Source organism: Hyperolius riggenbachi, chromosome 10 (genome assembly GCF_040937935.1).
Source record: "Hyperolius riggenbachi isolate aHypRig1 chromosome 10, aHypRig1.pri, whole genome shotgun sequence".
NCBI classification, from domain to species: Eukaryota; Metazoa; Chordata; class Amphibia; order Anura; family Hyperoliidae; genus Hyperolius; species Hyperolius riggenbachi.
In genome coordinates, this window is record NC_090655.1 from 14,892,218 (window position 1) to 14,907,914 (window position 15,697).

At 44.1% G+C, this 15,697-nt stretch overlaps 1 protein-coding gene across 1 annotated transcript in view; it reads left to right on the forward strand.

The window, feature by feature from the left end:
- DOCK1 (dedicator of cytokinesis 1) overlaps window positions 1–15,697 on the forward strand; it is a 589,023-nt gene that overhangs the window by 344,470 nt on the left and 228,856 nt on the right. The gene's annotated exons all lie outside the window — the stretch shown is intronic.

Here is a 15,697-nt window from a genome sequence, read left to right on the forward strand (position 1 = left end):
AGCGTGATTTATATGGATATTTTTGGCAGTATATCAGCTGTGAGACTACCCTGATACTACTCCACTAATCAGGAGGCCTTCTGATAGCACATTGTGCATTACGAAGCAGCAAGTTAATTGACAATGACCGCCTTTTGTTAACAGAGCACTTCTAGCGCCTTGTGGTTTGCCGTTGCGGTATCCGATAATAACTTCTCTTATCAGTTCTTACACTTTGCCCGACTTCAAGCTCTTCTCCATGAAGACATCTCAGACAGATCGCCAGAGACGACTCTGATGAAGCAGGGCTAGTCCTTGCGAAACAGCTGTCAGACTTGTCCTTTCCCTCACTGCTGTAAGCTTTTTGTGTCAACCCAGCCACAATAAAGAGTATTTTAGCAGCTGTGCCCATCTCCTTCCTCCCTTCTGTTTGAATTTTGGGGTTTTTGGTTTCGTCTTTTTACTGTAACCTGTTTTGCTTCTATTCGATAAAGTAGTGTGTAAACGAGGTAGGAGCTTTCATGTGGGCACTTTGCTGAAAGGGGTATTCTGTTCAGTTCAAAGTGTACCTGTAGGGGGGGGGGGGGGAAGCATATCATGGGTACTTACCTAGGTAAAGGGAGGCTTTGGACCCTCCAGAGCCTTCCACCGTCTACTTATACTTGGGCCAATTCAGCGATGAGACCCTCCGAAGCCCGTTGACAAGGGCTTGATCATTGAACTTGGGTGCACTGCGCAGGCGGCTGGCACTAGCTCACAGCCAAAACGGACTCTGCTTTTTCCACCAGGGCAGCAGCTCTTTGTTACTGCATTGGTGGGAGCTATCCTGTGCAGTGCGGCTGCACTCATTTTCACAAGGGAGCATTGCCTGCGAGCTTCGGGGGAATCTGAGCTGGAATGGTGATGTGGGCAGAGACTGGGATCTACCGAGGTAAGTAGGTGTTTTTGGTTATTGAAAAACTCAGATTTGCTTGAAACCAGTTTTACACCAGGCCATTGTGTTTGTGGTGCAATGCTCCGCCCATCATCGCATCCCACCGTAGCGCAAAGAAAGGTCATTCATATGACCCTGCGTCAGAGAACGGCAACAGGGTCATGTGCATAGTTTTCTTCGCCGCCCATCTGCTGAACAGGAAGTACATCACTGGGATTCCCCGTCATATTCACGTCGCTCCGTCCAAGCGCACCTTACTACCACCGCCAACATATTTAAAACTTCTCCATCGCCCAATAACTATACATGAGTTTTCAGCCAACCGGGCACTTCCAGCTCAACGCGATGCGGTAAGTGTGCTAGGCCCCATTGCCTTGCATTATCGTTGCGTTACCCTGCAGTAAAACAAGATAATACAACACACACTTAACAGGCAAGTGTAAAAGGGGCCTTAAAGTGTACTAGAGACAGGGCCCCCTCAATAAAATATACATACCTGGGGCTTCCTCCAGCCCCCTCTGGCCTAATCGCTCCCACGACGTCCTCTTCTCCCTCTCTGTTCGCCCGCTACTGGCTCCAGAATGTCAGTCGGCGCATGCGCTGTCCGGCCAGGCGCACTCCCCTGTCTTGCTCCCGTCGCTTGGAGAGTTCTGAGCCTGCACAGTAGTATTGCACAGCTGCAGAATGCTCCAAGCGACATGAACGGAAGTGCGCGGTTGGCCCCGGACCGGAGGACTTTCCGGGGCCAATTGCAGGTGAACGGAGAGGGAGAAGACGACACCGTGGGAGAATTCAGGCCGGAGGAAGCCCCAGGTATGTATATTTTGTTGTTAAAAGGCCATCTTAGGTTCCCTTTAAAGCACACCTGAAGTGATTAAAAAAGTTAGATATTACCTCAGTAGTCTGAACCCCGCCAGTCCAGCTTAAGAACCCTCTTTATCATTGGAATATTTGACTGGTGCAGAGTTGAATAGGTATAGAGGTAGCCTGTGCTGCAATGGAGGGCTATAGGAGTATCTGGGAAGCCTGCGGACCATCTGGATCACATGACTAAATGCAGTGGAGGTGGAGTTAGTTTCAGGTTTTGTGGGAGAGGCTCTTCTTGGATTGCATCATCCTTCTGTTCTGATCTCAAGAAGGCGGGCACAGACTGGGTTCCCAGAGAATACGACATCCTATTGCAAAGAAGTCTGATACAGGAAGTGGGCTGCGTCTGTGCTCCTCGACATCCAATCAGGGAGCTTCTCCATAAACAGAAACCTCTGTATTGAGAGAGTCAGCTGTGGTGATGGTAGCGTGATTTATATGGATATTTTTGGCAGTATATCAGCTGTGAGACTACCCTGATACTACTCCACTAATCAGGAGGCCTTCTGATAGCACATTGTGCATTACGAAGCAGCAAGTTAATTGACAATGACCGCCTTTTGTTAACAGAGCACTTCTAGCGCCTTGTGGTTTGCCGTTGCGGTATCCGATAATAACTTCTCTTATCAGTTCTTACACTTTGCCCGACTTCAAGCTCTTCTCCATGAAGACATCTCAGACAGATCGCCATTGTGCTTACAATGACTTCTCAATAAATAGCTTTGCGCACCAAACAAATTGCACCCTTTGATATGCAAATGGACAAGAAATGCAGTCTCTTTCTTGCTAAAGTGCCTTTTCGTATTTTAATGCAAATCTTTTTTTTTTTTTTTTAATCAACCCAACTTTTTTCTTTTATCATTTCCCGTAAAAAAACAAAAAAATAAGATGAAAACTTAAGTGATTGTTGGATCCCGTCCAGACAGAACAATGCAGCCTCCTTCTCCTCCTCTGGCTTTTCCGGTAAAATAATATTTCTTTAAAAGTGCAAATTGAAACTGATGGAGTCTGATTAAACGGCCGCGGCCAATAACACCCGCGCGTTAGACAAATTGCTAGCTGTGATGAGTCTTGCCAGTTACCCTGTTAACTTGGCGCGATCATTTTTTCCCCGCGTTATAGAGAAGCATTACTTTTAAGTGCAGAAGTGGCGGGAGGCAGAAAGAAAGTAATGTTCATATTGTTATAGCTTGACGGAGCTTAGAGTCTTACAGAAGGGAGAAGATCTTCTATTACGGTGGAGATGCGTTTCTGGTAAATGGGGGCGATAGCGGGAGAGGGGCTGGAGTTTTTTACTGGCCTACAAGCGGCCGTTGCTTGAAATCCAAACAGCGAAGGAACATTGTTTTGAGTATTACATCTTAGCTTGAAGTACTGTAAGGGCCTATATATATACGGTATATATTCAGAATTACTGGTCACTTGGAAAGTTTGAGGATGTGAGCATAAACTTCGCTATCAAAGGATAACGACACTGAAAGCCGCATGCATTCATTTACAACCGTTACATAAACGGGAATAGATTTAAATGGAAGAGGAAGCAAAGTGAGTTTGGGTCATTAAAGCTGTACATCTCATTAATAAAGGGAAGCTGACGTGAGAGTAATATGGAGGCCGCCATCTTCATTCCCTTATCAACAATGCCAGTTTCTTGACTGTCGTGCTGAGCTTAGAGCAAACCTGAAGCGAAAATAAACTTCTGAGACTTATGGTGTGTACACACTGGAAAGATAAATGAAAGATCTTAGACCAATGTTACCACCTTCCATGCAGTATGAGAGCCATAGGCCTCGATTCATCAAGACTTATCGAATCAATTACTGACAGCTGGGTAAAATACCGAGCTCAATAAGTTGATTTCAGGGTTCATCAAAGTTATCTACAGCTGTTAGCGAGCATTCGGTAATCATTCGTTAGTGATGCGATAAAACGGAAGAAAGTGCAATTTGTGAAAATGAAAGTGGGCGTGGTTTAGGGTTACATTTAGGATTAGTTATCTCCTTCACTGCTCTGTCGTTATTCCTGTCAGATCATTGCTGACAGAGAAGATGGAGCCATTTGAAGTGGTTATATATCAGCTGAGAGTGATTCAAAGGCGCAGAAGCGCAAGAATAAGGTCTAGAACAGGCATAGGCAAACTTGGCCCTCCAGCTGTTACGCAACTACAAGTCCCACAATGCATTGCAGGAGTCTGACAGCCACAATCATGACTCATAAAGGCAAATGCATTGTGGGATTTGTAGTTCCTTAACAGCTGGAGGGCCAAGTTTGCCCATGCCTGCTCTAGAACCAGATCAGTTTGCAAGAGAATGGATTTATTTGCTATACCAGGACATCGGCATTTCTCTTCAATCATCTTGTAAGAGAACACAGGCAGTGCCAGGGTTAACTAAATTGCTAGCTACACTACATTTTTTCTAAAAAAAAAAAAAAAAAAAAAAAAAAAAAAAAAAAAAAAAAAAAGCTCCTCAAGTAGTAGCTGGTGAAATTGTGGGATTGTCCCAAGAAGCCCTTTTCGGAATGTTGCTACGTGGTATTCAAAGGACTGCCTTTTTACCCACAATTCCACTGGAATGTTATGGCCTTGTGTTAAATTACCGCTGTAAAATGGAAATATCTTCACGTTACCGATTGCGGGAAAAACCTTGATGGTTACAATTAGAACTCGATAAACTTCGAATTCGGTAATTTAACAAAGTTATCGCAAAGACAATGATGAATCGAGGCCATACCTACACAGTCTTTTTTCTATTGAGCTGAACTCCCCATCAGATAAAAATCATTGCAAGATGCTGCACACACAGATGCTGTACACATTCAAAAGATCAGTATCTGCAAAAGATCTGTTCCTGCCAAAGATCTATTCCTGCAAATTGCATTCATAGTCTATGATATCTGCAGATCACCATACACACCTTGTTTAATGCCGAGCATACACGGCTGCAATTATCCGCCGGATAGAGCCGCTGGCTCGATGACGGCGCATCCCCGCTCGTGCGCGCGGATCGATCCCCGCTCCTTCCCGCGGGCGGCTGCTAATCAGCCGCTCGTTTATTCTATTGTTCTCCCTGCCGGCATCAAGCAAAGTATCGATCCGGCGGGATATCAGACACGTCGGATATTATCAATCGAGCCATCAGGCTCGATTGATAATCCTCCCCAGCAGCCGTGTATGCCCAGCATAACAGACATTCATCTGCAGATCAGATCCATCAGGATGGATTTTCAGATCTGCAGATGATTGTCAGATCTGCAGATGATTGTCTGATTTGCAGATGAATGTCTGTTAAACAAGGTGTGTATGACATCTGCAGATCTCATAGACTATGAATGCATTTTGCAGGAACAGATCTTTTGCAGATACTGATCTTTTGTGTCTGTACAGCGTCTGTGTGTGCAGCATCTTGCAAAAAAATTTTTTCAGATGGGGAGTTCAGCTCCATAGAATAGACTGTGTAGGTGTGGCTCTCACACTACATGGAAGGGGGTAAGATTTCTGTCTGATGGGGAGCGCAGCTCCATAGAATAGACTGTGTAGGTGTGGCTCTCATACTACATGGAAGGGGGTAAGATTTCTGTCTGATGGGGAGTTCAGCTCCATAGAATAGACTGTGTAGGTGTGGCTCTCATACTACATGGAAGGGGGTAAGATTTCTGTCTGATGGGGAGTTCAGCTCCATAGAATAGACTGTGTAGGTATGGCTCTCATACTACATGGAAGGGGGTAAAATTGGTCCGTGATCTTTCATTTATCTTTCAAGTGTGTACGCACCATTAGGCCTCAATTCGCCAAGCTTATCTCCTGTCCTTAATAAAGTTTCTAGAGTTATCACCATGGTGATGAGGCATGTAGTATTCAGGAAACATTTTACCTCAGGCAAATCTAAAGTTACCTCTTCTGTCTTTAAGTTAAGGTGAGATCTCTAAGGCTGGTTTCACACCAGGACGTTGCGTTTTAGGGGACGTTATGGTCGCATAACGTGCCCCTAACGTAACGCCTGGTGCTCTCTGCTGTGGACGTCAGAGTGAGCCGCGTTGTGCAGCTCACTCTGGCGTCCGTGATGCCGTGATGCGTACTCTTGGACGCATGCGGCATCACGTGGTCCCGTCCGGCCAATCGCCGCACAGAGCGGCCGCTCCAGGAAGTAAACACTGCACGTCACTGAGTGCAGTGAATATTAATTAGCCATGTGCCTGGCCGCTCTCCGCTCCTCCCCAACGTTAATGAGCATGTGCAAGCAGTCTAACGCGGCTCTGCCACTTATAAAGTACTGCATGCAGTACGTTGTCTTATGGCGCAGCGTTACTAAGTAACGCAACGTGGGCACTGTGAACAGCCCATTGATTTTTCATTGCTGTGGGGTGCGTTACAGGCTGCTCTAATGTGCGCCTGTAACGTCCCACTGTGAAAGCACCCTAAAGTTCACTCTTCAATCCTTAAAATAACCAGAATTCTGAAGTTAAAGACAGGCTGTCTTGCGTGTGAAAATAACTACAGAGGAGGTAATTTAAGGAATGAAGAGATAAGATAACGCTCTTACTGTGTGGTGGCGAGTTTTCTCTTGCCTTATTATCTCCAGCATGATCTTAGTGAATTGAGGCCATTGAATGGTATGTGTACTACAACTAAAGGGGCCCATACACCTAACGATTTTCCCGCCGATATACGGCCGAATCAATCACAGTGATCGAATCGGCTGTAAAAATCTCCGCGCACACCGCTGACAGAACAATCGATTTCCGTCCGAAATCAATCGTTCCCGTCGAGTCGTCCGTGCGGAAGATTTTTCTCGATCGCCGGCGGGTCGGGAGTGCGTCGATAGCAGAGTTCGAATGCCCGACAACCGACGCAATACAGCGGGTATACATTACCTGTTCCGGCCGGCGCGAGTCCCCGCTGTCATTGCTGTCTTCTTCTCCGCTCTGGTCCCAGGCATGCTTCACTTCTTCCTGCCCGACAGGAAGTTTAAACAGTAGAGGGAGCTCTACTGTTTAAACTTCCTGCTGGGCAGGAAGAAGTGAAGCATGCCGGAGACCAGAGCGGAGAAGAAGACAGCAGTGAGCGGGGATTCGCACCGGCGGAGCAGGTAATGTATGCGGGGGGGTGGGGGGGGGAGAGCGGCTGCAGCAGCACCACCACCACCACCACAGATTGTGAACGGTTTCAGGCTGAAATCGGTTCACAATCAGTTTGCAGTAAAGGCAACCATATGATCCCTCTCTGATCAGATTCGATCAGAGAGGTATCTATCTGTTGGTCGAATCTGATGGCAAATCGACCAGTGTATGGCCACCTTAAGGCAGGGAACACACTTGTCTTTCAGTTTTCTGCGCGTGATTTCCTGCATACTTTTTCTGCACACCAAGTGTGTCTCTATGCAGGAAAATGCGCGCGTTTTTTCATAGCAGCTGATGTAATTGATACAAAAAACTGACAAAATGTGCAGAGTCATGATGCAGAATGTCAGTTTTTTTTCTGCGCGCGAACAAAATATTAAGTGTGTACTAGCCCATTGATTAACATGAGTTCTCAGTTTTTCTGTGCAGAAAACGCGTACGAAAACAGTCAAGTGTGTTCCCTGCCTAAGAAATATAAGGTTTTACTACAGGAAAGGTCAAAGGGTTATTATTTCTGCTTTGTTTTATAGCTTAAAAGACAGTGTGGTTTCTAAACTGCGACTGTGACAGCATGATGCAATGTTATAATAAAAAAAGCTATATAACTAAATAATATTTTGAAACCCTTTCCTTTGCTGCTAATGTACTATTCGTTATGTGTACTACTCATGCAATTCATTATATCATTATTTATGACTACAGGTTTGCTTTAATCATCAAAGTAATTTGAACAGAGAGAAAATCAGCATCGTTTTGAATAAGGAAATCGCATATTAGCAGATTCTTAATATTTATTTGATGTTTTGGGTTTTTTTGCATTGGGCAGTTCTCCACTGATACAGTCTAATATTTATTCCTTCTGCAAAAGTAATGAATTTGTATTTGGAGGAATTGGTCAGGTCAGGTGAAAGGGGGAGGGGTTTCTCTACATCATGTGCTGTAAAATAGGTCACTCCGGCATAGCAGATTTATGTACATTAGCCAATTTACCATACTTTGCTTTTGCCTAAAACATATTCTCCAACAGTCGTTAAAAATACCGCTCCGGGGCTCCGACATCTGCCGGCTGCTCCATCCGTGGTCCTGTGTCAGCGAAAGCCATTCTATAGTCACCGAAAAAGATTAATCTCTGTGTGTGATCTGACCGTTAATGAGGCAGGAAACTCGCTGCTCCTGATGATGCTGTGATGATATTCATCAACATATGGAAGGACAGCCACCTTTGTTTATCAGCACTGAAGAGCCGCCCTTTCTGTTACAGAGCATGTTGGGTAAAACTGGGCTTAAAGTAAACCACTTTGAAAATTAATTTCCAAGATCTTTTATCTTTAAAGACCACCTACAGACAAAAAAGGTCTGAATGGTGATAGATATATGTAGGCTAAGCACTCGTAGAGTTAGATGAACATATACAGTTTACATCTGTCTACATCATAGTGGATAGAACAGACTCACATCTCTATCTGTAGTAGCACTTCCTTATTTCTAAAGTACGCCCTCAGCATTGTCTCATCCCCTCCAGCTTGGTTCCCTCCCCTGCTGTCTGCCCCTCCCTCCCCTGCTGTCTGCTCCTCCCTCCCCTGCTCTCTGCCCCTCCCTCCCCTGCTCTCTGTCTGCCTGGATCAAATTACTTCTCTGTTCACAAACTGTAGTACAAAGAAGAGACAGGAAAACTGCTGCAGCCTGTCTTATGTCTGTTTGCTATAATTCTTATCTCAGATGTCGGTCTTTCTGCCTAGATTAGATCACATGGACATGAGGGGTGGAGTTATGACCTCAATCCCCCAGCGTCCTTTGTGTCTATAGTTTGGAAAGAAAAAAAAAAAGGCCCAGGGCCCAATTTCACACTGGGGGTTTCAAGACCATATGTGGAATACAGACCCTGGGGTTGAGAAAATCACACTTTATCATAATGTGTGATTATATATATATATATATCTTATTAGGCTTAAAGTAAACTAATTTAGAATGTAGGTACTCTTTTTTTTTTTTTTTTTTTTTTTTTAAGCATAGTGTAAAAATATATATATATCTATTAACAAGTCTGGCTAGAAGACTACAAAACAAAACTGTTAAGTTAAGATGTTAAGATGAGGTCTGTATGCATGTTGGAGTATTGTAGCTCTGTAATATTAACAAGCTGACACATCACTGCTTGGCAGCGGTTCTGGAGGTGTGGCTAGCATACAAGGACATCAAGGAGAGGATTTCATATTTAGCAGTGATGCATTGTGGGACATCTCATACAGTGGTGTGAAAAACTATTGGCCCCCTTCCTGATTTCTTATTCTTTTGCATGTTTGTCACACTTAAATGTTTCTGCTCATCAAAAACAGTTAACTATTAGTCAAAGATAACATAATTGAACACAAAATGCAGTTTTAAATGATGGATTTTATTATTTAGTGAGAAAAAAACCTCAAAACCTACATGGCCCTGTGTGAAAAAAGAAATTGCCCCCTGAACCTAATAACTGTTTGGGCCACCCTTAGCAGCAATAACTGCAATCAAGCGTTTGCGATAACTTGCAACGAGTCTTTTACAGCGCTCTGGAGGAATTTTGGCCCACTCATCTTTGCAGAATTGTTGTAATTCAGCTTTATTTGAGGGTTTTCTAGCATGAACCACCTTTTTAAGGTCATGCCACAACATCTCAATAGGATTCAGGTCAGGACTTTGACTAGGCCACTCCAAAGTCTTCATTTTGTTTAGACGCTTGGAGGAAGTACTAGGAGGCTGGAAACGTTTTTTTTTTTTTCACAATGATCGCGCTGCTTAGCGGAGAAGCAGCGCATCATTGCGGGGCTTAGATCAACAATGGATTTTACCGTTCATTGATCTACGAGCGGCCGGCGGCGTGTTTACTAGCGGGAGTGCGCGCTAGAGCGAGCGGGAGCGCGGGCAGCGGCGGGAGCGTGGAAAGTACGCATTTCTCCGTCCCTGGGGGTTAACGGATGGAAAAAGGGACGGAGAAATGCGTACGCGTGGGGGTAAAGTGGTTAAAGAGGAACGCCAGTGAAAATAATGTAATAAAAAAAGTGCTTTGTTTTTACAATAATAATGTATAAATGATTTAGTCAGTGTTTGCCCATTGTAAAATATTTTAAATCCCTGATTTATATTCTGACATTTATCACATGGTGACATTTTTACTGCTGGCAAGTGATATAGCTGCTGCTTGCTGTTTTGGAGGTTGGAAACAGCTGTAAGCAGCTATTTCCCACAATGCAACAAGTTTCACAGACAGGAAATTGCCAAGAGTACGTGCTCAGAATTTCTTTGTGGGAGGGGTTTCACAACAATATCAGCAATACAGCACCCCCTGATGGTCTGTTTGTGAAAAGGAATAGATTTCTCATGGGCAGCACGGTGGCGTAGTGGTTAGCGCTCTCGCCTTGCAGCGCTGAGTCCCTGATTCGAATCCCAGCCAGGGCACTATCTGCAAAGAGTTTGTATGTTCTCTCCGTGTCTGCGTGGGTTTCCTCCGGGCACTCCGGTTTCCTCCGGGCACTCCGGTTTCCTCCCACACTCCAAAAAACATACGGATAAGTTAATTGGCTCCCCCTAAAATTGGCCCTAGACTACAGTACTTACACTACATAATATAGACATATGGCAATGGTAGGGATTAGATTGTGAGCTCCTTTGAGGGACAGTTAGTGACAAGATCTATCTATCTATCTATCTATCTATCTATCTATATATATATATATATATATATATATACATACACTGTACACACACTGTACAGCGCTGCGTAATATGTTGGCGCTATATAAATACTAAATAATAATAATTTCTCATGTAAAAGGGGATATCAGCTACTGATTGGGATACAGTTCAATTCTTGGTCGGAGTTTCTCTTTAAGTTATTACCTTTATAGTTATTCTTGCATGCAGCAGATGGGGAGAGAAGGAGCACCTGCAGGCAGGGTCAGGCAGAGTCCCCTTCTATAAAGCAGACAACTCAGAATCCTGCGCTTTACAATGCAGTCTCTAGTAACATTCCACTTAACGACAGCTCAGGCCAGGTGAGAACTCCTCGCATACAGTTGTTATCACTTGCATTCCTCTCTGTAAATGAACATTTTGTCTTTAAGATTAGAATTATGTCATCACCTTAAGGATTGAAACCTTATTTTTATGACAGCATACGTTGCATTGCTTAGTGAATATTAAATGCTTTATCACCATACTGATAACAGTTAAAACATCCCAGAATTGTTATTAAATAATTTCCAACTGTCCTGTGTCCTGATCACCCCTCCCAGCTGTGTGCTAGGCTTCAAATATCAAATTCAAAATTTGAAAACAAATGTTTGCACCAAAACAGCAGAACGAGAACAACCATATCAAAAATCTCATCATGCTTTGCACAGCATCAGGGGAAAAATGCCCGGGCAGTTTTCTTCTATGCAGCTAAAAATAAGGCTTAGGTAAGAAAAACAAAGTTCTGATGCTGTGAAACTGTTAAAGAAACACCAAGCCTTTTCAGTGCTGCTGAATAGATTTTTAGTCTGGAGGTTCACTTTAAGGCTCGGCTCATTCATGCTATAATTCAGATTATTATCTCGCCGGCACAGACGCACGGAAGTCGTGTCACAGTCCTTTCAAACTCTGCCGAGCATCCGATACGGCGGAGAAATAGCTGTGATTCCAATCTAGCGCGGTTCGGCCGGGGGAGAGCACTTGAGCGTAATGTCCCTTCATCTAGTATGGAAAAACCTGTTAGCCGAAATGGGTTTTCACACCGATGACATGCATACTGAACGATTTCCACGCCGACTTCTGATGCGTTTTCCCCGGTTTTGTCTTAACCTTTGTAACATATTTTGATTGATGATTACAACAATCAGATATGACTTGCAACGCGGGCTAATGCGTCTCACCCGGAGTGACTGCAAGAATACATTCCACGTATTTATTAGGGCCGTTCTTTTAACACCCTGTCCCAAATCTGAGAAACGCAGTCTCTTCCATCCTCCGTGATGAAGATGAATGTTCTGCCTTATCTCCCCCATAAAGCAGAGATTTGCCGTAAATTGCCCGTGTCACTGTTCATAATGCTGTTAATAAGTAAACCAATATCTTGGTGTCCATTTGAAATACGCTCGGCAGTAAAGGCACAGGAAACATTAAAGCGTCATCATCTGTTTCATCCGGGCTGCTACTTTGGAGATGGCTCCACAAAGAATGTATTGATTTTTTTTCCTCTCTCTCGATTTCCTGGCTCAAGGAGGAGATCATAAATAGAGAGGTTGGACCCTCGCGAGGCCTCGTTAGTGGCATCCAGGGCAGCAGATCTCCCGCCCCCGCTTGGCTTAAAAGGATGATCCGCTTAGATGTAAGGATGGACTCCCGCTTCAAAGCCCTCTGTGCAGTAGTGTGTGCTTGGCCCCTCCCACTGTACAACCCCTCTGATAGTGACAGGGGAACACTGTACGCACTCATCTTAAGTTCTTCTAAGAGGTCAGATGTTTCCTGTTTACTGGGGTTTACGAAATGACCTTCGCAAAGCCAGGATGAGCTGCAGGACCAGATTTCGTTCGTATGTTTAAGACCGTTTCCCAGAGTCTGTTGACTACCTAAAAACCGACTCACGCCAACTGTCATGAACGCGACATCCCCGCTTGTGATCGCCGCTAGGAAACTGTTAGATGGTGAAACCGCCATCTAGTTACATTGTACAGCGCTGCGATCTACGGCAACGCTGTACTGGGGTCAGCCATGTCACTTGGCTGTCCCCTTGGGAGGCTCAGAGAGCAATTAGCACTCATAGGCTGATGCCTATGAGAGCCAATCGCTGTGATTTGCTGGCGAGGGGAGGGAGGGGATTAACAAAAATAAAAATAGCAAAATTAAAAAAATAAAAGCCCAAATAAAAACTAATAAATAAACAAGGCAGCAGCGATCAGCCCACCAGCAGAAAGCTCTGTTGGCGGGCAGAAAAGGGGGGGGTCGCTTGTATGCTGAGTTGTACGGCCCTGCAGCGAGGCCTTTAAGCTGCAGTGGCCTGAATTGTAAAAAAAAATAGCCTGGTCACTGGGGGGTGTAAGCCTGTGGTCCTGAAGTGGTTAAAGCAGGATTGTCAGCCATAAATCAATTTCCATTTACCCAGTGCTCTGGGTTTTTGTATGCAGCCTGCAACCTGACCCTGCATTGCAAGCATTCCAATATGATCATAAATGCTTCTGCTGTAATAAATCTTATCTCAGTCAGCCTGGCTCTATTTGGTACATAGCCAAGAGGGAAGCTTGTTATCGCCCCACCCACATTCCTTCTCCTCACTGATTGGCTGAGGGCAGCTCAGTGTGACAGGCTGAGGCTAAGAAGAGAAATACACCTCCCCTCACTGTAGAAGCTGATGAAATATTAGCAAGCTGGATACCACAGTGCAGTTTCTAGGAGGAAAACAATCAGGATTGATTTCAGTCAGGTAGTGAAGATGGAAAATGCCTGGAACGGTTTCCTCTTTATCTATATAAGATTCAATGAAATCAAATTAACAGTACAATACATATTTTGTGTAAGTAGAAAAAGTATTCACATATGTTTTTTTTCCCCTGGGATGGTTTGGCTTTATATCTGCTGTTTTAAAGGACCATTCTTCTGAAAACTTCTAAAATTCTAAATATATGCATGTAAGGTATACATTTTTCCTACAGCAATATGCCCCATAAATTACTTTTTCCTATGTATCTAACTTACAGTAGGCAGCAAAAATCTGACAGATCTCGAGAGTTTCTGGACTAGTACATCTCCTTATGCTGAGGATTTTCTCATAGTGACCTGTTTTTGTTGAATAGTTTTTTTGTTTTTTTGTGGCCACTTAATAACCTCCCTAGCGGTATGGACAGATATATGGTGGCTGGATATTATTATTATTATTATTTAGTATTTATATAGCGCCGACATATTATGCAGCGCTGTACAGTGTATATATAATCTTGTCACTAACTGTCCCTCAAAGGAGCTCACAATCTAATCCCTACCATTGCCATATGTCTATATTATGTAGTGTAAGTACTGTAGTCTAGGGCCAATTTTTTTTTTTTTTTTTTTTTTTTTAGGGGTAGCCAATTAACTTATCTGTATGTTTTTGGAATAGTGTAATGGTTTTTGGAAGTGTAGTGGTTAAGGGCTCTGCCTCTGACACAGTAGACCAGGGTTCGAATTCTCGGCTCTGCCTGTTCAGTAAGCCAGCACCTATTCAGTAGAAGACCGTAGGCAAGTCTCCCTAACACTGCAGGGGGGCCTCCTGAGCGCGTCCCAGTGGCTGCAGCTCTGGCGCTTTGAGTCTGCCAGGAGAAAAGCGCTATATACAGTGGAGGAAATAATTATTTGACCCCTCACTGATTTTGTAAGTTTGTCCAAAGTCTCAGAACAGTATCATTTCAATGGTAGGTTTATTTTAACAGTGGCAGATAGCACATCAAAAGGAAAATCGAAAAAATAACCTTAAATAAAAGATAGAAACTGATTTGCATTTCATTGAGTGAAATAAGTTTTTGAACCCCTACCAACCATTAAGAGTTCTGGCTCCCACAGAGTGGTTAGACACTTCTACTCAATTAGTCACCCTCATTAAGGACACCTGTCTTAACTAGTCACCTGTATAAAAGACACCTGTCCACAGAATCAATCAATCAAGCAGACTCCAAACTCTCCAACATGGGAAAGACCAAAGAGCTGTCCAAGGATGTCAGAGACAAAATTGTAGACCTGCACAAGGCTGGAATAGGCTAGAAAACCATTAGCAAGAAGCTGGGAGAGAAGGTGACAACTGTTGGTGCGATTGTTCGAAAATGGAAGGAGCACAACATGACCATCAATCGACCTCGCTCTGGGGCTCCACGCAAGATCTCACCTCGTGGGGTGTCAATGATTCTGAGAAAGGTGAAAAAGCATCCTAGAACTACATGGAAGGAGTTAGTGAATGACCTCAAATTAGCAGGGACCACAGTCACCAAGAAAACCATTGGAAACACATTACACCGCAATGGATTAAAATCCTGCAGGGCTCGCAAGGTCCCCCTGCTCAAGAAGGCACATGTGCAGGCCCGTCTGAAGTTTGCCAATGAACACCTGAATGATTCTGTGAGTGACTGGGAGAAGGTACTGTGGTCTGATGAGACCAAAATAGAGCTCTTTGACATTAACTCAACTCGCTGTGTTTGGAGGAAGAAAAATGCTGCCTATGACCCCCAAAACACCGTCCCCACCGTCAAGCATGGGGGTGGAAACATTTTGCTTTGGGGGTGTTTTTCTGCTAAGGGCACAGGACAACTTAATCGCATTAACGGGAAAATGGACGGAGCCATGTATCGTGAAATCCTGAACGACAACCTCCTTCCCTCTGCCAGGAAGCTGAAAATGGGTCGTGGATGGGTGTTCCAGCACGACAATGACCCAAAACATACAGCAAAGGCAACAAAGGAGTGGCTCAAGAAGAAGCACATTAAGGTCATGGAGTGGCCTAGTCAGTCTCCGGACCTTAATCCAATAGAAAACCTATGGAGGGAGCTCAAGCTCAGAGTTGCACAGAGGCAGCCTCGAAACCTTAGGGATTTAGAGATGATCTGCAAAGAGGAGTGGACCAACATTCCTCCTAAAATATGTGCAAACTTGGTCATCAATTACAAGAAACGTTTGACCTCTGTGCTTGCAAACAAGGGTTTTTCCACTAAGTATTAAGTCTTTTATTGTTAGAGGGTTCAAAAACGTATTTCACTCAATGAAATGCAAATCAGTTGCTATCTTTTATTTAAGGTTATTTTTTCGATGTTCCTTTTGATGTGC